Raw genomic sequence first — 25,029 nt, 5'->3', positions numbered from 1 at the left:
ATTTTTCACTCCATGATGGTTTCCCAATAGGGAGGAATACAGGGTTCTGGGAGTTCCTTTTACCATTTAAACACAGTAAATACAAAAAAGATCTTACAGAGTTTTCCTAAAGATACCTCAACTCTATTCTCCTGGGCAGCAATAATCCAGCCTTTCTTAATGGTTAATTTTCCATAGAAAAGATCTGTATATTTAAGAAAGCTATACCATACAAAATTTTAACTCTTGCAGACCTCTCAAACAAAGTATATTTGAATGTAGAACAAGATTCTTTTGCTGATTTATTTTGTTCTTACAGACTGCTGAACTTTTAACTTAAAAATAAGAAACATGGACATTGGAAGAATAATACCCATACATTTGATAGAAATCCCACACTTTAACAAATGGAAAGCAAGTCTGGAAGGTGCTTTTAAATAATAATTGCTTAAATAGCATCAGAAATTATATAATTTTTCCACGTATTTATAAGTATTTCATTTTTAATTGAAAAGAGAGGATTCTTAATAGATAATTGAAGCCATCTACCTTTGAAACATAACTTGAAATTATGTGTATTTAACTGAAACATACTGAGCATATTTCAAATATATCATCAGTAATGAAAGAAGAAAATCAAGGTATTTTTATTATCTCCTGCAACTATGTGGTGTCAGTATCCAATTCTAAATGCACATGAATTAGATTCACATTCTTTGAAAATCCAAAAGAAGACACAATTTACTTTGCTTATTATCATATTTTAGTTGTATATAGAAAATGACAAATTAAAGATTGTTCTTTCCTGAAAGGGAACTAATCACATCTCAGCTAGTTTCTTATGCTTCTATATGAAAGTTTAGCCATTTATTTTTGTATGAATTCGTGCTTTAAGAAATACAAAACTGTCTGCCAAATGCAGTTCTCTGACAAAAGATACCATGTCTCCGTGCTTTAAGACATTGTAAGGAACAATGAAAAAGCTGTAAGCTTGCATCTCAGCTAACATATTACATCAAGTAAATAGTGAAGGTTAAATAATAAATGTAACTTGATAGATGTCAGGAAAACAAGAGAAGATAGCAAGAGGGTGAGGGAGAGAGGGAGGGTGAGGGAAAGAGAGAGAGAGAGAGAGAGAGAGAGAGAGAGAGAGAGAGAGAGAGAGAGAGACAGAGAGAGAGAGAGAGAGAGAGAGAGACAGAGACAGAGACAGAGACAGAGACAGAGACAGAGACTGAGATTAGAGCAGACTCTGCCCTCCTGAAAATTTTTGATGTCTATCTGAAACTAATGTAATGGAACATAATATTCTCTATCATAATGTAGGCAAAGTTTTGGTTTTCATTTTTATTATTGTCTTACATGTTCATAAAATTTGTAACTAGCACTATATGAATATTTTTATACCCAAAGCTATATAAACATATGATGAAAATAAAACAAAGGATATCATACAGTTAATAATACAATCGTCTTTACATATCACTCAGGAAAATCATACCAATTGTGATTACAGAGCATCTTCAAAAAATCTAGAACTAAAAGAAAATTACTTTATTCATAAAACTCATGGACAAAATTTTAATCTAAGATTTGAAGATATAAATTACACTGAAGTATAAAATATCTAAGCCTAAAAAAGTCACTATTTTCTATAATGTGTTTCCTTAAAAATAATTTAAAAAATTCAAATAACACAAATGCTTTTGTATGAATAAAAAGTGTTGAATTATAGAACATTAAAACAACTTAGCCAGGTCCCTCTCAAAAGGAAAAGAGACTGAGATGCTAATAAAATAATGTGCCTTTTCCTGTATGCCAAGGTTTTAGAACCCCCAAAGTTTAGAAGGCTTGGTCTTACCTGAAGAGTTCCTTTAAGTTTCTTGATCAATTCTAGAATTATAAATTCTTGGAAGAAAATAAAAAGTATTTATCAATACCACAAATTGTGTTTAACTAACAATAATTACCTGTACCTTGTATGAAATTTGACATTGTCTAGTGATGTATTTATAATGGCAAAACTAGCTGTTGAAAGTAAAATTACATTGAAATCAAAAATAGGTTCAAGTTTAGGCCAGATCAAAAGTATTGACGGGGTACATATTTTTCAGCAGTTCTGTGAGAACTAGGGTGCAGCTTGCACAGATGCACTCTGTGTGTGCATCGAATAAGGCCACCTTGTTGTTTCAGAGACACTGCAACCTCAGAGGTCAAGAACATAGTCACCTAAAGATCAGCCAGTAGGATGAGCCCTGAACAACTGTGCCTGACATATCACCTTTTAAAAATTAATTTTTCCTAGTGTTATTTGTACAGATGTCATCTATCTCTGCAAACAAGTCCATGTTTGCTATTCTCGCTGATAATGAGGTAGCCTGGTTGCTGCGTCAACAGTTTGGCTTGTTTCACTCCCTTATTTATCGTCATGGTATTCTGAATCGACGCAAACACTGTTAGAGGAGAAACTCACCTTTTCAGTGGACCCCTCAAAGCCTAAGAACTATCATTAAATTCCTCAGGCATAAGAAATTTTGACACAAAGTTTTAAAACCTTTCTCAATGTTAGAGAAAATCTTTTTCAAATTGAGTTTCCACGAAAGTAAAAAAAGAAAAATCTTGAATATATTTATTCAGAATTAAAAACTATTAGAAATTTGTTGCTGTGGGCAAAAATATAAGCCAGACTCTGAAAACTCAAATATATTTAGTATAAGCAATACGCTAGCATAGATGTTTAGCAAGAAAGACTACAATTGCTAATTTTTACTATGAGCAGATTAAATGCTCCATTCATTTTATACTCAAAATATTGTCTTGAAATTAAATTTCTATTGTTCTCTTTCTGATAGTTTCCTAATTTGTTTCTGTGCTAGGGGAACATAGATGTCGTGACAGACATGGTCTTTTAAAATAAATGTTTCCATTTAAAGTGGTTTATTCGCTGTGGTATTTCTTAAACATTACAGATAATTTTTAAAAGGTTAAAAAACATGCCCTTCCATTTGTCACTGTTGGCTTTTGCACTGTGAAAGTAAGTTTAACCTTTTACTACCTAGAAGAGAAACTATATTAAAGTATGTGAACTGTATAACTTTGCTGTGAGTGAGCTCCTTATGCCTCTAGGTAAGCATTCTGACATTCGGTATTTAAAGCTTTAAATTTGTGCTCTTGTAAAGGTCAGAGAGAAAAATAAAAAAAAAATCAAGGCATTGAATGCAGTGGGAGAAAACTTTGCAGTCTGTTGAAAGTCACTTTTAAAAGAAACAGTTTCTACATATTAAAAACAATTAAGAATGTTCCTATTTAAAAAAGGGTGATGAGGAAAGAACTGGAGAGATGACTCAGCATGTGAGAGTGCTTGTGGCTCTTCCAGAGTCTCTGAATTTGATTTTACTAGCACCCAAGTCAGGCTACCCACAACTGCCTGTAGCTCCCACTCCAAGACATCCTGCACCCTCTTCTAGCTTCAACTGGTACCAATCATGCATGCACATGCAAGTACATATATACATACACACACACACATACACACACACTCGCACACACACTCACACACACACACCACGAGAAAAAGAATTTTCATAGTTTCTTAAGATGATAAAAAATTTTTCAAGAGAAGAGGATTGATACGGAGCAAATGTATCATATCATATAAGCTTATAATGAAATGCTAATTACAGAGGGATGATTAGAAAACCCTTAAAACCCCTTCTCACGAAGGTTCACAGTTGCATTCATTTCCCAAATTAGTCCAAAGGATGTAGGTACATTCTCTATGAATCAGTTATTTGGTCCCAATGAAGAAAAAGATAATTTGTTAGACAACTTCTATTAGTACATTCCCAAAATGATTCCCTCTAGTAATTATAAGCTATTTTAAGCTACCAAAGTTCTATCAACCATAAAGAGAAACAAATATCTGTGGTTGGACCTTCAGGGGAAACCTCTATTAAAAAGGTTATTATTTACCAGAATATATCATGAGACAAAATACATGTTGAAATTTTCTGAATATTTAAGTAAGAAATGGTTTTATCTGTAATTTTAATCTCTAATTTATTTAATCTCTAATAAATTTCATAAATTCATGCACTTATCAGTGGTGTTGCCTGACAATGTAAATTAGAACAGAATCCCGTTTTCCAGAAGACTGTCTGGAAAGCTCCATATTTGTCATTAAATAATGTAACTTTTGTATCTTTTTAAAAGTCAGGATTATACGGATTACATTATTTCTCACTTTTCCTATGTCATGCTTACATATAAAATGAAATTTACCAAGAACGTGAAATTAAATTCTGTTAAGATTACATCTGGTTGGACAGAGCACACATATACTCACCAGATCATTGATATAAATTGTTGAAGTAGTTCTTAAGTGTTTTGTAAAGTATACCACTGATACAATTTATCATCAAAAATAAGTTAATTTTCATTATAAAATTTCTAGCATTGCTTTTTAACCATTTGTCTTTCAATTGAGAGACCAATGAAAATCCATTTGCTTTTCTAGTTTTTGAAAATTAAAATAAGTCACACACATACCTACACTCACTCTCTCTCTCTCTCTCTCTCTCTCTCTCTCTCTCTCTCTCCCTACCTCCCTTCTTCCCTCCCTCCCCTCTCTTTCCTTGTGTGTAGGGGTGGGTAGAAAAAAATAATAACTAAGAAAATTAGTTTCTCTGACCTTAAGAAGGTGAAGGTAAAATACCAAAGTAGAAGGTATTTTGAAGAGGAGGTTTTTTTTCTGGAAATATAGTAAAATTTTCCATTTGAAAATTTGAATTCTAGTTACTCAATTTGCTACCATTGAAGTTTTGGGTGTTTTTCTATATGTATATAGTATCCCTCAAGATGAAGAATTCAAGCTTTCCTGTTATTTCCAAGAGAAAAGAACATCAAATATGAGTAAAAATTAGCCTGTGTTCAGCATTCTAGACAGTAAAGACCTGTGAAAAATGGTAAGTATACTTTTTAATAAAGCAAACTTAATAATTACATTCTCAACATTAATGAAGAAATACCTTGCCTATGAGAGACATAATATAGAATTATTTTCATTAAAAATAGTTTTCTTTTTAGTAATTTGTATGTGTGCATTGCTGTGTTCATGTAAGTCTCCTGTGAAGAAGTCCAAGTAGGACAGAAGAGGGTGAGAGAGCTCCTGGAGCTAAGTTATTGGCAGTTGGGGGCTGCCCTCGGTGGGCATTGGGAATTAAATTATGCTATACAAGGTTGTCTACTCAACTGTTAAGACTTTCTCTAGTCCAGAATACTATATTCTATAAACAAAGAATAATCTGACTGTGAGATAGTGACAGAAACTGAAAAAATGTATGGAAACTATTCATCAAATTATAGATCTTAGTATATGCATATAGGTGAGGTAAGTTACTGCTGAGAGGCCAAACCTACTCCACCTTAGAACCAGACTCCACTTTAAAAGGAAAAAAAGGCCTGAGAACGAACTTGATCTGCAGCTGAACCCAAGCTACACCCAAGTACTAGGAAGGATCCCCGGCTTGTCCTTGGCCCATACCCCAGAATTAATTCTTAGCTACTTCCTAGCAACTGTTAATCAAAGATTAGTCTGATTGCTTTAAAACACCCACCTGTGGGCTTACAAGGATCATTCTATTAGATACTTGCCAGTCTAGACACCCCCTCACTTACTCTCATTCCCTATAAAACCTTGTACTGCTGAGGGCTGCTCTACCTTCCCTTCCAAACTTGAGAAAGAAAGAAAGAAAGAAAGAGAGAGAGAGAGAGAGAGAGAGAGAGAGAGAGAGAGAGAGAGAGAGAGAGAGAGGGAGGGAGGGAGGGAGGGAGGAAGGAAGGAAGGAAGGAAGGAAGGAAGGAAGGAAGGAAGGAAGGAAGGAAGGAAAAAACTAATGTGATTACATTGGAAATGGCTCCTTGGTGGTCCTCTGGGGTTCAGGATTCTTCCTGACACAACACAGTAACACTTCAGTATCTCAGTGACTTCACAATAAACATAGTTTACTTTTGCCACATTACTGCACAGATGCATAGATCGACCACCATGGTCTCTGTGCTTGATAGCCAGTTACAGTGCAATGGTGGTGAAAGGCTCTCTCTCAAAGGCTATCCTCACTGTTGGAGGTCACAAAGGTAGTCCTCACTGTTGGAGGTCACAAAGGTAGTCCTCACTGTTGGAGGTCACAAAGCCTGTCCTCACTGTTGGAGGTCACAATGGGGGTAAAGGATTTTTCCTTTCACATTTCTTTGCCTTGTAAAGTCTTGTGCCTACAAAAGTTTCAATGGAGAATATTTTTTCCAATTTCACATTCTGAGGCATCACTCCATTGTAATTGTATCTGAAGTTAGGGATTTAGTAGGTAATTAGATTAAATACGATAATCATGACTGGTCCCAGCTCAAAAAGTGGTTCATTTCAGAGTTAGCCACAGTTGACACTTAGGAAGTAGAGACCTCAATAGAGGAATTATCTCCAATAAATAGACCTTGGATACATCTGTGGAACATTTTCTTGCATGCTAGTTAATGTAGGAGGGTTCAGTCCACTGTAGAAGATACTTTTCATAGAGGGCCAGGGCTGTACAGGAAAGTGCAATGTTTATTCTTGGCTGTCACTTTGACTATACCTTGAATTGACTAACTTAATCAGATGGGCACACCGGTGATAACTGGATCACTTAAGGTCCCAAGTCACACTTTGATTCTAGGCCACACCTTCTGTTGGTAGCTTATTAAAGGGATATAGAAGAATTAAGCATATGCTTTTAATTTGCTTGCCCTCACTCTCATTAGCAAGCTCATTTGTCCTGATGCTCATCTGTCATTGTCATTATTACCTCTTCACTGACATTAGAACCTATTTCTTTAGGATTCAGACAGATACCAATGACTAGCTGAGACATCCAGCCTCAGACTGAACAACTATTGGATTCAATGACTTCCATTTGGGAAGCAGTCATGGATGTACTAGCCAGATGATAACCTGTAAATTACTCTAATAAATCTCCCTTTTGTATAGATTCAATCTATTGGTTCTTTTCTTCTAGAGAACCCCAACTAATACAGAAAGGAAGCTTCCATGTGAGCCAGAAATTCAGCAACCAGCATTCTTCTGTGGTCTCTGCTCCAGTTCCTATGTCCATGTTCCAGCCTGGAGTTTCTGCCATGACTTACCTTTATACTGTAATTTATAATGTGAAATAAAGCCTTTCTTCTCCCAAAGTGCATTTGGCTTGCATTTTATCACAGCCACAAAGACAAATGAATTAGAACATTTGCCTTAGATATGAATTTCATGATCAGGCTAGCTAGATGCCTCAAGGGTATTTGCTACTAAGCCAAATATGCTTAGTTAGCCCAGAATGCACAGGCAGAAGGAAAGAACTAACTCCAACAATTTGTCCTTTGACTTCCAGATAGCACAGTGTTACATGTGCATGTGAGAACACATACATATGTTTACACACACACACACACACACAGACAGACAGAAACACATAAAGACATATTAAATAAAAACAATAATGAAGAAGAAGGAAGAGGAGGAGGAGGAAAAGAAGGAGGAGGAGGAGGCGGAGAAGGAGGAGGAGGAGGCAGAGGAGGAGTAGGAGGAGGAGGAAGAGGAGGGGAGGAGGAGGAGAGGAGAGGAAGAGGAGGAGGAGGAGGAGGAGGAGGAGGAGGAGGAAGAAGAAGAAGAAGAAGAAGAAGAAGAAGAAGAAGAAGAAGAAGAAGAAGAAGAAGAAGAAGAAGAAGAAGAAGAAGAAGAAAATCAACTCCTGCCCTACAAAACACAAGCATCAAGAAGAACAATGTAGGAACACAGGAAGAAAAAGTACACACATCATACTTTCTGACACTTATCCTACGGGATCACACAATATTTGGGTTTGTTTTTACTTTTTCGTTTTAATTGTTTGATTTTATTCAGTTTTTGCTTCTGTCTTAGTGGCAGGCAGCATGAGAAGAATAAGGATGGGATTAGACATGTAGTTATACCATATTTAGAAAGTATAAAACCATAAATTATTATGAACATCTCTGTGTATATCATAATTATAAATATTTAAAATGTAATATTCTAAATATGAATAACAAAATTTGGTAGAAAAACATAGATAGAAGAGAAGCAAAACTATGCTAAATTGCTCAACTTAATAGTGAAACATGAGAACACAGCAGAAAAACTAACAACATCAATTATAAAATAATTATATACATACACATACACAGACATATATGTAATATGTAACAATTTTTTTGGAACACACATCTCTTGTCAAGTGATTTATTTTAGCTTCATAATTTTTTTCTTTTTAGGTTTTTTGTGACAAAAATTTAAATTTCATAGTTGATTTTACAAGTAACATTCTAAAATTTTATTTTGTTTATAATTTTACTTTGTATACTCTTTATATTTTAATATGTGTTAAACTCAGAATCTATAACACATTTAATGCTGCAAATAGCCTACAAAAATTAATACAAAATAATAAATAGACAAGAAAGCATTAATTAACTAGGTTATTATAAAATAACACCACCATGGTATTATTGATTCATTTCAAATTTTTAATATTTTTGAAGCCTTTATGAAGTTCATCTGTCTTATGCCAGTATACTATGGGTGTTCATCATGTATGTGCTCACAATGTTTAATATCTTCTTAAATTGCCTTTTTCTTTCAGTTGTAAAATAGAATACTAACAATCTTCAAAATAACTAACAAATGATAACATTAGAATGTTAATTAACAAAACCAAAATCTTGTTCTTTGAGATAATCAACAAGATAGACACTTAGCCAAACTAACTAAAATAAGTAGAGGCAATATCCAAATTAACAAATCAGAAATGAAAAGGGAGACATAACAACAGAAACTAAGGAAATTAAAAAAAAACTATTGTTTACTTGAAAAGTCCTGTTCTTAACAAAATTAGAAAATGTAAGCAAAATGAGTGATATTGTAAACAGATATGATTAACCAAAGTTACCCAGATCCATTAAATTATCTAAACAGTCCCGTAACCCAAATGGAAATAAAAACAGTCACTAAAAGTCTCTGACCAAAAATGGCCCAGGGACAGTTAGTTGATGATTCTCTGGATTTTTTTTAAATATTTCTTAAAAAAAAATAACCTTCATGGTGAATCAGCAGGAATTTATTTTAAGGTTCTGGGAGTTCAGTTACATTTCAAACATCAAGGCCACAAACCTGTCTGCTCTATTTGATTTAGACTCAATCAATGAAAGACCACACTACACATCTTTAAATGACTTCCTAGATCTTGACAAAAGAAACATATTGTCTTTGGGTTTCCATTGCTGTGAAAAGACACCACGACCAAGACAACTCTTATAAAAGCAGACTTTTAATTGGAGGTGAATTGCAGGTTCTGATGTTCACTCCATTATCATGGCAGGAAGCATGGCAGCATCCAGGCAGGCATAGTGCTGGAGGAGCTAAGAGCTCTATATCTTGATCCAAAGGCAGTAAAGTGAATACTGGTTTCCAGGCAGCTAGGAGAGCTCAAAGCCCACACTCAGAGCCCACACACATTCTCTAAGAAAGCCTATCTTACTCCAACAAGGCCACACCTCCTACCCAGACCCACCAATCTCTGGGCCAAGCATATTCAAACACATGAGTCTATGACAGCCAAACCTATTCAAACCACTATAGTCTATTCCTTGGTCCTAGTAGGCTTGTTCAAGAACACGAGTCTTTAGGGGTCGTATCTAGTCATCAAGTAATAAGAAATATATTTAGTACAATTTCAAAAGTCCCCATATTCTACAGCAATCTTAAGAAAGTTAAAGTCCAAAATTCAAAGACTCTTCTGAGATACATCTAATCACTTAACTGTAATCCCTTGTACAATCAATATAAAAAAGCATATCACATACCTCCAACATCACAGGATATGCATTACCATTCTAAAATGTCATGGTAAGGAAATACTGGACCAAAGCAAGACCAAGAACTACCTGTGCAAACTCTAAATTTTGCATCTCCATATTGTATGTCCAATATCTTTCAGCTTTGATGACTGCAACACAACTCTTTCTTCTGGACTGATTCCACTCCCTGTTTTCAGCTTTCCTCACAATGTATCCTACAGATCTATCATCTTGGGGTATGCAAGGCAACTTCAGTTTTACAGCTTCTTGTTCCAACGCTTGGTATTCACACATGATTTTCTGGGCTCATACAAAAGGCTTGGGTCACTTCGCCAGATCTGGCCTCTGTAGCACTCTAGGTTCTCCTTGATTCCATTCCACTGCCACTGCTGTTCTTAGTGATCATCCCATGGTACTGGCACCTCCAATTTGTGAAGACTTCCACTGCAACTAAACTTTACCAATAGTCTTTCTTAGGCTACCTTCATGGTACCAAGCCTCAATTCCTTTGCATAACCCATTTAGTCCTGGACTGTCAACTGCAAGTGAGGCTGTACCTTCACCAATCATTTTCCCTGGTCTCCCACTGTGGCAAGCATCAGCTGCTCTCCATGACCCCTTCATGCCTTCAAAACCTGGGTAATTCTTACACATTACCAAGTGCAGCTGCGCATGAGGTCCAACCATGGCTATCTCTGGAGCACAGCTTCTTTATGCTCTTAGAAAACACTTTTCAAAAGGTTTCACCTCAGTGATGATTATCTCTTCTTAATCACCACTAAATTCTTAGCTTCAGCTAGCCAACATCAACTGTCCCAGATGTCCCCTCTATTCTTGACTCTAGAGCCAGAGCCACATGGCTAAAGCTGCTGAGTTCTGCTGCTTGCTGGAGCTAGAACATGGCCCCCTTGTTCTATTATGATATCACCATCTATCTGTTTTCCACTTCTTTCACTGCCTAAACTTGGCTGTCATAGAACTTTCTTTGTAAATTGACCTTGAACTGAGAGATCTGCATGCCTCTGTCTCCTGAATGCTGGGATTAAAGGTATGTATCAGAGTGCTTGGGCCTAAGCTTTTCTTCTAGAACTTTATCTGTCTCAGATTGGTTTTGATCTCAGAGGTCTGATTGCCTGTGTCTCCTGGGATTAAAGGTGTGTACTAGCACACCTGAGCCTAAGCTTTTCATGGCCCAAGATCTAGATCAGAAAGCCTGTGTCTTCCAGCCTCAACTCTGGATCACAAGTGTACCCTCCATTTATGGATTGTAATTCATTCCAGATTAAAAGTACAAATGAAAACAATAACTAGGTAATAACACCTAACGTGACATAACTGTATTTTATTCAACTCTAAACACAAACAATAAGTTTAACTGGGTGGGATCTTGCCCTGAGATCACCACACCCCTACTCTACTTATCTTCTTAAACACAGCATTTAGCTCCATTTCACTTCCTGGTGCCCCTTTATTATTGGAACCAAACTTTATTTTTTTCTTTCTAAGCTTTCTACAACTGATCAAACACTCTTTGTAAAAGTAAACCAGAGTTCAAAGTCTATGCTGGCTTTTTCTGAGACATCCTTTGTCAATGCCTTTAATTGAAATCTCTTTACCTTAGCCTCAGGCAATCTTTTTGGACAAGGGCAAAAAGCAACAACATTTTTCACAGAAGGGGAGCAGTCATTAAGAGAACTATCTTTAAGGGAGCCTGCCTTCTTCCCCTTATCTGCTGGCCCTATTCTAAGAGAGGAGTCAGTCTCCAGCATTAAGTCACCTTCCCCGTTAAGTCATCATTGACATAGAGAGTGTCTCTGATCCTATCCCAGCAGCAACCAGTACCTGACCCTGTGGTCAAAATGCCCCAGGTTGGGGGGGGGGCACAGGGGAGCCCCTAAAGTAGTTTCAGAGAGAATCTGCAGCAAACTGTGAGGAACTTTGTTTTGCCAGTCAGAATTCAGAAATGGTTTTGGCTCTGTTTATCCTAGATATCAGGAGAAAGTCTTGGCACAGGCTCTTCTGCCTACTCCAACTGAAGACTGTGGTCACATAAGTGGACAGCATCTAGTAGCTGTAGAGGAAGATGCAGAGGATATCCTAACAGAGAGACTGAGAAAGAGAAAGAGGAAAGAAAGTGAAAAGAGCAGGAAGCTAGGGAAGAAAAGAGACAGAAAGAAGAGGAAGGTAGAGAACTAAAGAGAGATAAAAAGACAGGAGAGGAACTTATACTGGCCACAGTAGTTAGGGAACCTAAGAAGACAGTACCTGGCAACAGAAGAGAATTTCTGGCTAAAGATCAGTGTGTCTACTGTAAGGAAAAAGAACACTGGGTCAGGGACTGCCTCAGGAAAATGAAGAGGGGCCTCTCCAGTGTCCCTGAAGGCAAGCCTCTCAGTCCTAGAGTGCTGGCAATGCACAAAGATAGAAGGGAAGCCCACCCAGTTGTTTTGTGAATTCAGGGTCCCAGCACTCTGTGCTCCTACGCAAAAATGGGCCAGTGTCCAGCAAAAGATCTTGGATACAGAGGGCTACCGGCAACAAACAATACTCATGTACTACCCGAAGAACAGTGGACCTTGGCGTGGGCTGGGTATCCCATTTGTTCCTTGCAATCCCAGACTGCCCCTATGAGTCTGAACCCTGAAACCCTGCTCCCAGATCCTGACCTAGACACCCTGCCCCCTTTCATGATTGTCAGCAGGTGCTTACTGAAGCACTGGAGTAGCATAAAGATATGATGGACCAGCCACTGGAGGGGGCAGATGCCACCTGGTTCATGGATGAGAGTAGCATCTTAGAGGAAAGAAAAAGACGGGCTGGGGTGGCAGGGTACATGGAAACAGAGTCATATGGGCTCAGGCCCAACTAGAAGGCACCTCTGCTCAGAGGGCAGAGCTTGCTGCCTTCACCAAAGCCCTTGAGCTTGGAAAGAGACTTAACATCTATATGGACAGCCCACCAGCAAAGAAGAGAATCTAGCTCTGTTAAGGGCCCTCCGTGATCCAGGCAGGCCAAGGAAGGGACTCTGGTACACCTCAACTGGAAAGAAGATCCTGTTACAAAAACAGGCAGAGGCCATGATAAAACAAATAGACACACTAAGGGGTAAGCAAACTCATCCAGACATTTTCAAAAACTAAATATTATATCCCAGGTCTCAAGTATATTGTGGAGCAGATAGTGCACCGATGTTTGCAGGAATAAGGTAAACTCTGGCAAGAGGCTCTGTGGGGACTGGCCTGGAGTGTACTGAGAAGTGAACTTCACTGAGATAAAACCAGGAAAATATGGTTACAAGTATCTCCTAGTGTTTGTAGATAACTTTTCAGGATGGGTAGAAGCTTTCTCCACCAAGCAAGAGACAGCCTCGGTAGTCATCAAGAAGATACTGGAAGAAACCTTCCCCCGGTTTTGGGGTGCCTAAGGTATTCGGGTCAGACAACAGCTCTGTCTTCATTGCCCAGGTAATCCAGGTTGTGGTCAGGTATTTAGAGGTCTATTGGAAATTACATTGCATTTACAAACCTCAAAGTTCAGGACAGGTAGAGAGAATGAATAGAACTCTAAAAGAGACCTTGACCAAATTGACCATGGAGACTGGGTGGTACTCCTCCCCTCTTGCTCTCTTCAGAGCAAGAAATACCCCTTCCAGATCCAGCCTTACCCCTTTGAGATTTTATATGGGGCCTCGGCTCCTCTGGTTGTATTAGATGATGTTATTGAACCAATATGTCATAGTAATAATGATTTGTATGCCAGACTAAAAGTCCTACAGATGATACAGAAAGAAGTCTGATTGTAGCTGGCAGCAGCCTATGCCCCAGCGATCCCTGAGACATCTCCAGTTCCAGGTCGGAGACTCGGCCTACATATGACGACACTGAGCCCAGACACTTGAGCCTCACTGGAAAGGACCTTACCTGGTGCTGCTGACTACCCAGACGGCCGTCAAGTGTCAGCCCTCACCAGCTGCATACTAGCTATTGGGATTGGGGGGCTGGGACCTAGAGGGACACTCAGACCTTTAAAAAGCTCCCTGAACCTACAAGTCAGATAAGTGGATACACCAGAGACATGACTGGGGGGTTGCTGTAATGCTCACTTGAGGAGTGTACTTTGGAAACAAGAATTTTATGTTTGCCCTGGGTTCCGTTGAGATAGGCCCCTAAAATGTAGGTGTGGGGGTAGGCTTGATTTCTATTGCAAATGATGTAACATCCCCTTACTATGAAGATATTACTCTTAACACTTCTTGGGCCTGCACCTCAGGGATCCCAACCAATATAAATTTGAAAGTTTTAAAAGGCAATTATGACTTTTGTGTGTTAGTTTAGATAGTGCCTATACTGTTATACCATCCTTATAAAGATATACTCAACTATTGGGATCCTGATGCTAGAGACTTGGAAAGGCACAAAAGAGAGTTGGGAATTACTCAGGCAGTTATATTAGGGCTGAGTTTAGGTGCTGCAGGGGCAGTTACAGGGACATCTGCCACACAAGGCTTATGGAGAATTGAGAACTGCCATTGACTTGGATGTAGAAAGAATAGAAAAGACCTTAACTAAACTCCAAGAATCCCTGACCTCCCTCTCAGAGATAGTCCTACCGAATAAGATAGGATTGGATCTACTGTTATTCCTTAAAGAAGGAACCCTGTGTGCTGCATTAAAAGAAGAATGTTATTTTTATATAGATCATTCAGGAAGAGTTAAAGACAATTTGGCTAAGATTAGAGAAGGATTAGAATAAAGTTTTTAAGGAGAGAGAGCTCAAGACAAAAGGTGATTTGAAACCTGGTTCAATTCTCCCCCTTGGTTCACAACTCTGGTTTATTGCTTATTAGAGAACATTTTGTTAAGGCAACAATACAGGCTTATCACTAGTGATGAGACTGGGTTGTGATTTTAAGATTAAAACCATGACAAAAGAAAAAGGGGAATGAAGAAATAAGGTTTCACAGATGTGAAAAACAAAGCTGTGAAAACAAGGTTTTGAGAAAAACATCTGGTGGTCAGGATGCCTATGACAAACTTGTGACCTTTCTGAGAGATACATCTGATGTCAGGATGCCCAGTGATATGACGAAGTTGTGGTGATTAAGATATTGAGGCAATTCTGGCTAACCTAATTAAGATAAAACAAAAACAACTGTTCCCCCTACCCAAATTCAAATCCAAAGTCCAAAAAAACCACATTCTTCCAAACAAAAACATGATCAGGCCTATCACAGAAATACTCTAGTCCCTGGTACTAACTTTAGTCTTAGAGTTCCTATTGCTGTAAAGAGACTGTGAGCAAAGCACCTTTTATAAAGGACATTGTTTAATTGGACTGACTTACAGGTTCTGAGGAGTCCATTATCATCTAGGCAGGCATGGCATTGGAGGAGCTGAGAGCTCTATATCTACTTTCTGGCAGCTAAGAGGAGGGTTTCAAAGCCCAGCCCCACAGTAAGACACCTCAACAAGGCAATACCTACTCCAAAAATGCCACACCTCTTAATAGTGCCATTCCCTGGGCAAATCACACCTACCTATACATGTCTTATGAATATAAATTATATTAATATTAAACATCTAAAATTTTATGTCTTTTATATAAAAATTCCAATTTGTTTTACATAGTCTGAATGATTAATGAATAACTGTCATGAAAATGTGTTTTAACTGTGTCTTAATGTTAATATTGACTTTATGTCGTAATTTTGTTTTCAATATTTCTGTTTTTGATCAGAATAGGCTTTTGACAAAATTTACCATCTTTTCATGATGAAAGTCACAGAGAACCTAGCTGTGCAACCAACATATCTCAGCATAATAAAGGCAATACACAAGACCACAGTCATCACCATGCTAAGTGGAGACATACTCGAACATTTCCACTAACATCATAAACAAGATAAGTATGTTCATTCTCCATATTCCTTTATAGTGCAGTTATTGAAGTTTTAGGACAGATAACAATAAAAGAGGAGGAAATAAAGGGAAAAATAGGGAAAGAAAACAAATTACCCTTATGTCAAAACAATAATTATATATAAAAGTCCTTTAAAATCTACCAAAAATCCTTTTTATATAATTAGAAATGTTTCATGTACAAAATTAAAATACATACAAATTAATAGTAATCCTCTGCAAAAAAAAAAAGATTATGTTTCCTAAACGTAGTTATTTATGTATCACTAAGAACCATTCACTGGTTAGTTTTCATAGTGTTGGAATGGTCTATGAACACTACCACAAGAGAAAAATAAACACCATTATTACCTAGCAATGACTCCTGTTAACTACAATAGTTACTGAAATAAGAAGATATGCCCACTGTTGAAACAATATGGTACAAATATTATGAGTGTAACTGACGATTTTCTGCTTTTATTCAAATTATGCTTCACAAGATAGAACTCATACACAGAAACATCACTGGAGAAAAGAAATCCTTGAATTGATAGGTTATAGGCTTTAAAGGATAACTTACTCATTTTAAAAATGACTTCAAATTCCTTGTCACTATACTCATTTATCATTGTATCTGTCTCTTTATCAGAGAAGCTGTTTCTAACAGTAGATGGCAATTAAGACAGAGATTTTCAACTGATCAACATGCATAGCACAAGACACTGCAGTGTTCAGCTACGGAGGCCATCTATATCATAGCCCTTCCCTGAAGACTCAGTAATAATCATGAAAGAAGAGACAGAAAGGTATCGAGAGCCAAAAGCAGTGCATGACTTCAAGGAAGCAAGGCATTCCTTGAAGAAAGAAATAACAGGGCAGATGCACATGTGACTTCATAGTGACTGTGTGAACTTAACAATGCCTTCAAACTATAGGCCAGACAGAACCAGCATGTGTTGTGGGATGGGCACAAAGCTGGTGGCTACTGGCATTTAATAGCCACAGTCTGTCTTCTTTAAGGGTATGAGTTTTGGTAGGTTGACCACTTTCCTGGGCAGACATTATATCCAAAAGTATTAGGACTGCAAAAACTAGAATCCATAGGTTTTGAAAGGGGTCAGAGGAGATGGAGGGAAAGAGGATATAAAGTTGGGTGGTAGGGAGGTAGGATTGGATTTGGGAAAAGTTTGGGGAGATGGGAAAATACGATGAAAATTGTCTGAAATACCCAGAGAATTTATGCACCTGTTATATTAAAAGAACTACCTAGCTATTTTCAATTAATATGCCCTCCAGTGAAATGTTTTTGAAATAATAACATATGAAAAGTATTTTGTGAAAAAATATTTTAGTAATGTTTAAAACACTGCTAAGATAAGAAATTTCTGCAGATTGCTATAAATAATTTACTAAGTTATCAAAATGATCACTTGACTATAGTAAATGCTGGATTAATTGTGAGACAAATTATAAGGTACATAATGGAAAATTGAGTATTTCCTTTTTGTGATCTTTTATACAAAACTATGCCCCCTTTAAACATATTTGTATCTGCTGATAAGAAAAATGAGAATAAAGACTAACTCACATGATATGGAATCTATCTCATCTTATAGGATTGTTTGTTTGCTGTTTTCTGCAAATGTTTCTTTAAAGTTACATGACCCATATTTCCACTATTCCTAAAATACATCACAGGCTTTGATACAGAAGTGTCAATATATATGATGGTGCAATGAGAAAATAATGAAATGTATATGAAAGAAAGGCAAGAAATGCAATCAGATCCTTTAGATTCTTACAAGGAGAGTTTGAATACACACTCACCAATATGAAACTGTATTCCATGACACCAGTTACATTATTCTCATACTAGGACACCATTCCAAGGTTCGCTTTAATGAGTCTATAAATACAATTTAGAATTATCAATACACGCTGTCATTATCAATAGGAAACATTAAAGCCTCTTTAAAATATTTAAGATTAATGGCATTTAATGCTCAACTGGTAATGCAGCCTTCTTATATAAGTCAAAATCCTATTTTGTTGAACAAAACAACTGTCTAAACTTTACCATGACATTTCCTGCACAGGCTTTTAAATAAATTACCAAAGTACCCTTTTTGTTCTTTTTATAAATTGTTGACCTATTAGACTCAAGAATATTTCTAAAAATCCTTTAAAATGAGAGTAGCTTAAATAAAAAATGCCACTGAATAAGTTGAACATTGCCAAGACATATTATGTTTGTCAGTGGAACAAATACATATACAACAAGAGGTAAAGGATAGACTTTATATAAAGTTAACTTCAAGAAGTGAAAGAAAATGCCATTTTGTTGAGCATAGAGAAATGCTGAAAATTGTAAGAATTTATCTTTTCTTTTTAAAAAAAAGATTAGCATTAATATTGGAAATGTGATATACATTCATTGCCATACAATTAATTTTCATAGTTGATATCATGGTTTCCTGATATCAATCAAATTATAAGTACAGATAAAGAATTTCTTTTAAACATAAGCCATTCTTTATAAAAGCCATGGCAAAATGGGCAAAATAACTTTAATCTTTTTGTGTCAAGGAAAGTCAGTGCTGGTGTAAACGTGATAAAAACTTCTTAGTCATTATTAATCGTAGGTACCTTTTGGAGCAGATGGTGTTTAGAACAGTATCTTACTACCTAAGATTTAGAGCAGATAAGTTTCTGTTCAGAATGGTTTTCTGAAGGCCAACTTGGGAGGGCACCTTAACTGATTTACGTAACTTCTCTAAGCCTCTGTTCCTTTATTTTTGGAAAGTTATGACAATTATTAAAAAGTGCCTAGAACAGTTTTTCACATTTATTAAGCAATCAGTAGATGTGGCTAATATGATTATCTTTATTATCCAGACAGTAAAACAATTTCATTCTCTTATGTTTGAATAAGTTTTAAGCATAATAGAAGCAGTCATAAATATATTACATAAAAATGCTATTATATCTGACTATCATGCTGAATTTTACATTTTGTAATTTGAGTTTTAAATGTAATAAAAATGATAAGCCAAAGCTAATAGAGAATATGTGCACCTTTGTATGATAATAACTTCAGGTTATAGAGCCTAAAGGAAGACATAACTCCTATCTACACAACCACAGAAGACAATTTCTTACAAACTGGCTTCCAAACACAGTCCATTCTCTGATATCTATCATTGATTTAGTTCAATATTTCTATATTTCTCTACTGACAGATGCAATTATGCTGAATCAAGTTTCTCAAAATGGACAAAAATGTCAAGTTCCTTGCCTAAGTTCAAGAGGAATGAATTCTAATCCAATTCTCAATAACATTATTATTTCTATCTATCTGAATCATCAGAACAAGACTGATCTCTCTGTATTTATAAAGGCCATTTCATATCTTAAACTCCCACCAGAATTATCCATTCACCTCTGATTATATAATTGTACAAACTCTGTACCTATAAACATGACTAGATTCATCTAACAAACTATTGGGGACATAAGAGGCACGTGGCCAAATGTCAACACCAGAAGCCTACTCCTTGGTAACTATTTTTACCATTAGTGAGTTTTATATCAATGTTATCAAATATATGGCAAAAAAAGAAGAATGTGGTTATTTATATTGCTAGCCAACTTTTATCTAAAACCATTTTGGAGACAAATTTCTGCAGGTGCTTGTCAAGGAATTTTAGATTATTTTGACTGAGGTGAGAGGACTTGCTTACATGTAAGCAATACCATTATATCCACTGGAGTCCTAGATCATGTAAAAATTAGAAAGCTATGATGAAGAGTTGTCTTTGTAGCTATGAATGTGTGCTGTTCTTCCAGAAAACACAAAGGTGCTTCTCAGTACCCATGACAACAGCTCACAACCTCATGTAATTTCATTGGAGAGGATCTTACTCCTCTTGTGACATCTGAGGCATTTTGAGACATCAACATTTGTGGCATAAACAGGCACCTAACCATAAAGAAAAATAAAAATAAACACTTTCAAGTCATAGAGGTCTAAAAGAAAATCAACAATTTATCTCTCTCTCTCTCTCTCTCTCTCTCTCTCTCTCTCTCTCTCTCTCTCTCTCTGAGGATGAGATGTAACCCGCTGCTTCACCTCTCTTCAGACACGCCTTTCCCTCCACAGAGGACTGCAACATCGTGACCTGCATGGTGAAGTTAACCTTGCAACCTGTGGGTTGTTTTTTGTCATGCATTTGACTACAGCATTGCGAAAAGTCTTAATGAAAACCTATTTGGGCTCAGAGTTAGTAGATTTGAAGCACAACACAACTAGGAAAAGAGAGAGACACAGAGAGACAGGCAGAGAGAAACAGAGACAGGGAGACACAGAGAGAGAGAATATCCCACTGATAAGAGGTTTCTTCAAGGCTCTATTGATTCCATCCAGAGCACCAGTCTATGAGACAGTGATGCCCACCTTGAAGGTAGCCTTCAATCCTCAGTAAATCCTTTCTTGAAAAGCCCTCCCAGACTGTCCAGAGGCATGCTCTACTACCCAGGCACTTATCAATCTAATAAAAAGACAATCCAGATAAATCATCATGAGCTCTTTCTGGTAAAAGCTATCACCAACAAACTTGAAAGAACACAGTTATGAAAGAAATTATGATACTATAGTCCACTTCTTGCTCTTTTGCAATTCTTATTGTAATATGAGATTAGATTTCCTTACAGTCTCCTTCTGCTCTTTGTTTCTTCCTGTAAATTCTGGTTCCCAACATAGAATCTCTCATTGCAGCTGTAGATGGATACCCATTCACCATTCTGCTTTGGACCACATGCATTAAGATGTTTTCCCATGTTTCTTACCATTGCTTCAAATGTATTCTCCTTTGTTCCTCCCTTAAAAACTCAGCTCAAATTTCCCTATATTTAAAGTCTTTTCCTATCTATTCACAAAAAAGTATGTACCCATCCTGTACTACTGTGTACTGTGAGCAGTGCATTGCTCCAGAACCATGTTAAGAATGCCAATCTCTGAAGGGACAACCTTGGAGCTTATACTTGTATCCCTTATTTTTTATGTTATGTGATCTTTAATAGTAATAATTGTGTAACTTAGTCTTTGTCCTGTCATGTGTTATACTGTCAAAATTATAGTACAAACCAAACTATCACTGCCTCTGAATCTATTATCAAACTATCCTCTGTTGCTAGTTCTAAAATTTCTGAAAGGCTAGATACCATATAAAATAATATATATACAAATATATAATTTATTCTGTAATATATATAATAAAAAATACAAAATATTAAAAGATGTACTCTAAAGTATATCTTATATAGTTAATTTATATATATTTATAATATATATCTCTTATTTATATGTCTCATATAAGATATATGATATATAAGATATATTAGATATTTTATATCATGTATATTTTATATATTGATATGTAATTTATTATATTAATATAATAAAACATAAAGAATATAACAGGATATTACTGAATAATTGAAGATTTTTAAATTGGACTTCTTGGGTTAAGCTATGGCTTTAATATCACTGACAAGTTACTTAATCTCATCCTATTATAAACAATCACAGAGACTTCAGTAAAACAGACAATCTGTATGGTTGTCTAAAAAAGAAAAGAAAAATCTTATCTGAGAACATTAGATTGTTGCATGTAATAAGTTTACTGAAGAAATAGCTAAGTTATTTGTTATGTAACAAGTGTCTTAATTTTGACTTAGCTAATCTTGATATATGTCTTTATTCTAGAGTTTCCCATGTTTATTGTATGAATCTGTCTTTGTACATAGGTTTGAAGAGCAAATATAGAAGAGTAGAAATAATGTAAAAGTAATCAAAGTCTACAATCTAACAAACATTCCTATACTAGCGTGTTTCATTAGCCTACAGATACTATCCCTGCTAAATTAGATGAAGTCAGATGCTAATATTACATAATGGCCATAATTCAGACTATAACTCTCAGTGGTGGGTTTTTTTTTTTTTTGGTTTTTTTTTTGTTTGTTTGTTTTTTCTTTTTAATGTGGAAAGAAACTATGACCAAGGTAACACTTATAAAGGAAAGCATTTAATTGGTGCTTGCTTAAACTTCAAGTTTTAGCCCATTGCTGTCAAGTCATAGAGCATGGTGGAATACAGGCAGACATGGTGTTGGAGAATTTGAGAGTTATACACCTGGATCCACACACAGCAGGAAGAGAGAGACACTAGGCCTGGCTTTGGGATACAAATTTATACTTGTGTACTTGTATCAGAGATATAAGATTTAGATCATCACTAGGATATTGTGATGACCCTTAGAGAGCATCTTATCTTGCTTTTGATTTCTTATGATTTTCTCCTAGTTCTTAACTTTTTTGCTGTTGCATCATAATGGACCAGAGACCAAAACAAAGCTATTAAAAACATGGCCAGAACCATTTGTTCTAACTACAGCTCATGGCCATGAAATAAGTTAATGGTGTGCTGATCCAGGTATTGAAACATGGTCCTACAGCCCACCCATAATTTTGGAGATCCTATGTTGAACATCTAGGGTCAAAATGGTACATCAGTGGAGTACTGCCCAGTTGGTCAAAGTTACATGTGGCACAGAATGAATGTATCAGCCTACTGAAACATATTGCTCATTTATTTTATAATAAATATATTCCATAAATATGACTCTCAGGAGACCAGAGATCAGAAGGCAAGTTGTAGAACTGAGAAGTTCTGGAAGTGTTGTTTGACGTGGGTCCATCTCTCAAGTTTTTTGGTGTGCTGCATGGCTGTGCACATGAGCTATATGAATCACTTTATGAAAGGTTCTCAATGGAGGCTGTATAAAGAATAAAAGAGCTCTTTGAGGGGACCTTTATGGGAATGTGCAGGGTAGTACAGGGTTCTATGAATATAGTAAACATCTGTGTTTTTTTTTCAGGTCAGAGAAAACTGCTTAAGGTTATATAGTTTACTGAAGGAATTCTCGTGGTTCATGAAACCAGAGGAAACACTGCAGAGAATGTGGACTAAGATAGGAACACCAGTAGAGGCGAAATAATGATGGCATGAGGGGAAAGACTGCCAGTGTTTCTTCCAGATTCTATCTGAGTTCTCAAGTTTCCTCATACAATGGTCTGACTTCTCCCAGAGGAGAGCAAAACATTCCCACAATCCTCTCTGAGTCTTGGACCATCCATCCTTTCTAGTCACCCACACAGTCTTCTGAGCTACTGAGTAGGGATTACTGCTCCTCCTAGATATGGTGAGGTGAAGTCTTATGTGATGAGGATGGGTCAGATGGCAGCTGCCTGGTAGAAGAAAATGAAGATGGGCATTGAAGGTACATTTTAGAAGCAGGAAAGACTGTGAGGCTCATGACAGTTGAGACACTGGATTTAGGAGGAAAAAGCGTCTGCCATCTTGACATCTCCATCTATTTGTGATACTAGGACAGAATACCAGAAACTGAGTCACTATTTTCCCAGCTCTGGAAGATTGGGAGTCTGTATCAGGGTATTGAGATTTGAGAATTGAGATTTTAACATAGCAGAGATAGAGGAATGTGAAATCAAATCTGATTTACAAGACAATAGTTTTATGTTTTTGCTATTTTATTTTATTTAAAATAGATTTTTCTCACATACTATCTTGATTGTGATTTCCCCCTCCCTCTCTACTTCTCCTGATTTGTCCTCAACACCCCCCCCCGCAGATGTACCCTCATTCTGTATCTTATTAGAAAACAAATAGGATTTTGAGGGATTGTAATAAACTGAGACAAACTAAGATGAAATAAAACAAATCTAATACATTGAAATAGGACAATACAAACATATGCAAGAAAAAGATACCCCCCAAAAAGGCAAGACATTAAATATGGATGTAGAGGCGTACTTGTTCATACAGTCAGGAATCTTACAAAAGCACAAAATTGTAAACTATTGTACATGCAAAGCACCTGTAGGGTGAAAAAGGAGAGAAAACTTTACACACACACACACACACACACACACACACACACACACACAAACCCCAAAAACCACTGAGATTGTAGCATGGCTTTACCATGCTCAACTAAGCGTATAGGAACATAGATAGTCATCATAAAGGAAGTCAAAAGAAAAAAATCAATACATTTAAACAATGCTTTGGTGGGACAGGGGTAGGACGTGAGGGAGTAGGTATGTAAGATAGTTGGAATACTTTCTGGGACTATATGTTGTCTTTGTCAAAGTCTGAGACTGAGCGCAGGGAGGCTAGGCAGACAAGCTGAACTATACATTCCAAGAGTTTTCTCATTAGTTAAGAGATGGGTAGATTTTATCTCCTTTCTTTTTTTTTCATTTCTATTGCTTATTTTATTTATTAACATTTCAAATGTTATCCCCCTTCCCAGTTTCCCCTTCACAAGCTCCTTATCCCCTCCATCCTCCTGCTGTCCCTATGAGGGTACTCCCCCACCTACCCACCCAGTCCTGCCTCAGAAACCTAGCATTCCCTTAACCTGGTCATGGAGCCTCCACAAGACAAAGGGGATGACCCAAATCCCGTGGGAGGGAGAGCTAAACCTTCAGAGAGGCAGACAAGCCTGGGAAACCAGAAGAGACTGCTCTCTGTACATATATCTCGGACGCCAGAGGAAAACACCAAAGGCCATCTGTAACCCTGGTGCACTGAACTTCCCAGAAGGGGCGGCACAGGTCTTCCTGGTTGCTGCAAACTCAAAGAGCCCTTGGGCAGCACCCCGCGAGCAAACTTGAGCCTCGGGACCACAGGTAAGACCAACTTGTCTGCTGCAAGAAAGCTGCCTGGTGAACTCAAGACACAGGCCCACAGGAACAGCTGAAGACCTGTAGAGAGGAAAAACTACACGCCCGAAAGCAGAACACTCTGTCCCCATAACTGACTGAAAGAGAGGAAAACAGGTCTACAGCACTCCTGACACACAGGCTTATAGGACAGTCTAGCCACTGTCAGAAATAGCAGAACAAAGTAACACTAGAGATAATCTGATGGCGAGAGGCAAGCGCAGGAACCCAAGCAACTGAAACCAAGACTACATGCCATCATCGGAGCCCAATTCTCCCACCAAAACAAACATGGAATATCCAAACACACCAGAAAAGCAAGATCTAGTTTCAAAATCATATTTGATCATGATGCTGGAGGACTTCAAGAAAGACATGAACACACTTAGGGAAACACAGGAAAACATTAATAAACAAGTAGAAGCCTACAGAGAGGAATCGCAAA

General features: G+C 37.0%; 1 long non-coding RNA gene across 1 annotated transcript in view; it reads right to left on the bottom strand.

Annotated features, from left to right (window-relative positions):
* The window catches only part of LOC120101586 (uncharacterized), a 30,495-nt gene extending 24,445 nt beyond the window's left edge, over nt 1–6,050 (bottom strand). Inside the window, exon 1 of the long non-coding RNA XR_015683640.1 lies at nt 5,884–6,050. This is a non-coding gene — a long non-coding RNA (uncharacterized LOC120101586). The remainder of the gene's footprint in view (nt 1–5,883) is intronic.
* Nucleotides 6,051–25,029: the final 18,979 nt, after the last annotated feature.

The sequence above is a fragment of the Rattus norvegicus genome, chromosome 3 (genome assembly GCF_021556685.1).
Source record: "Rattus norvegicus strain SHRSP/BbbUtx chromosome 3, alternate assembly SHRSP_T2T, whole genome shotgun sequence".
Lineage (NCBI taxonomy): Eukaryota > Metazoa > Chordata > Mammalia > Rodentia > Muridae > Rattus > Rattus norvegicus.
Note: the sequence above shows the minus strand (reverse complement) of the source record. Positions and strands in the feature narration are given on the sequence as shown.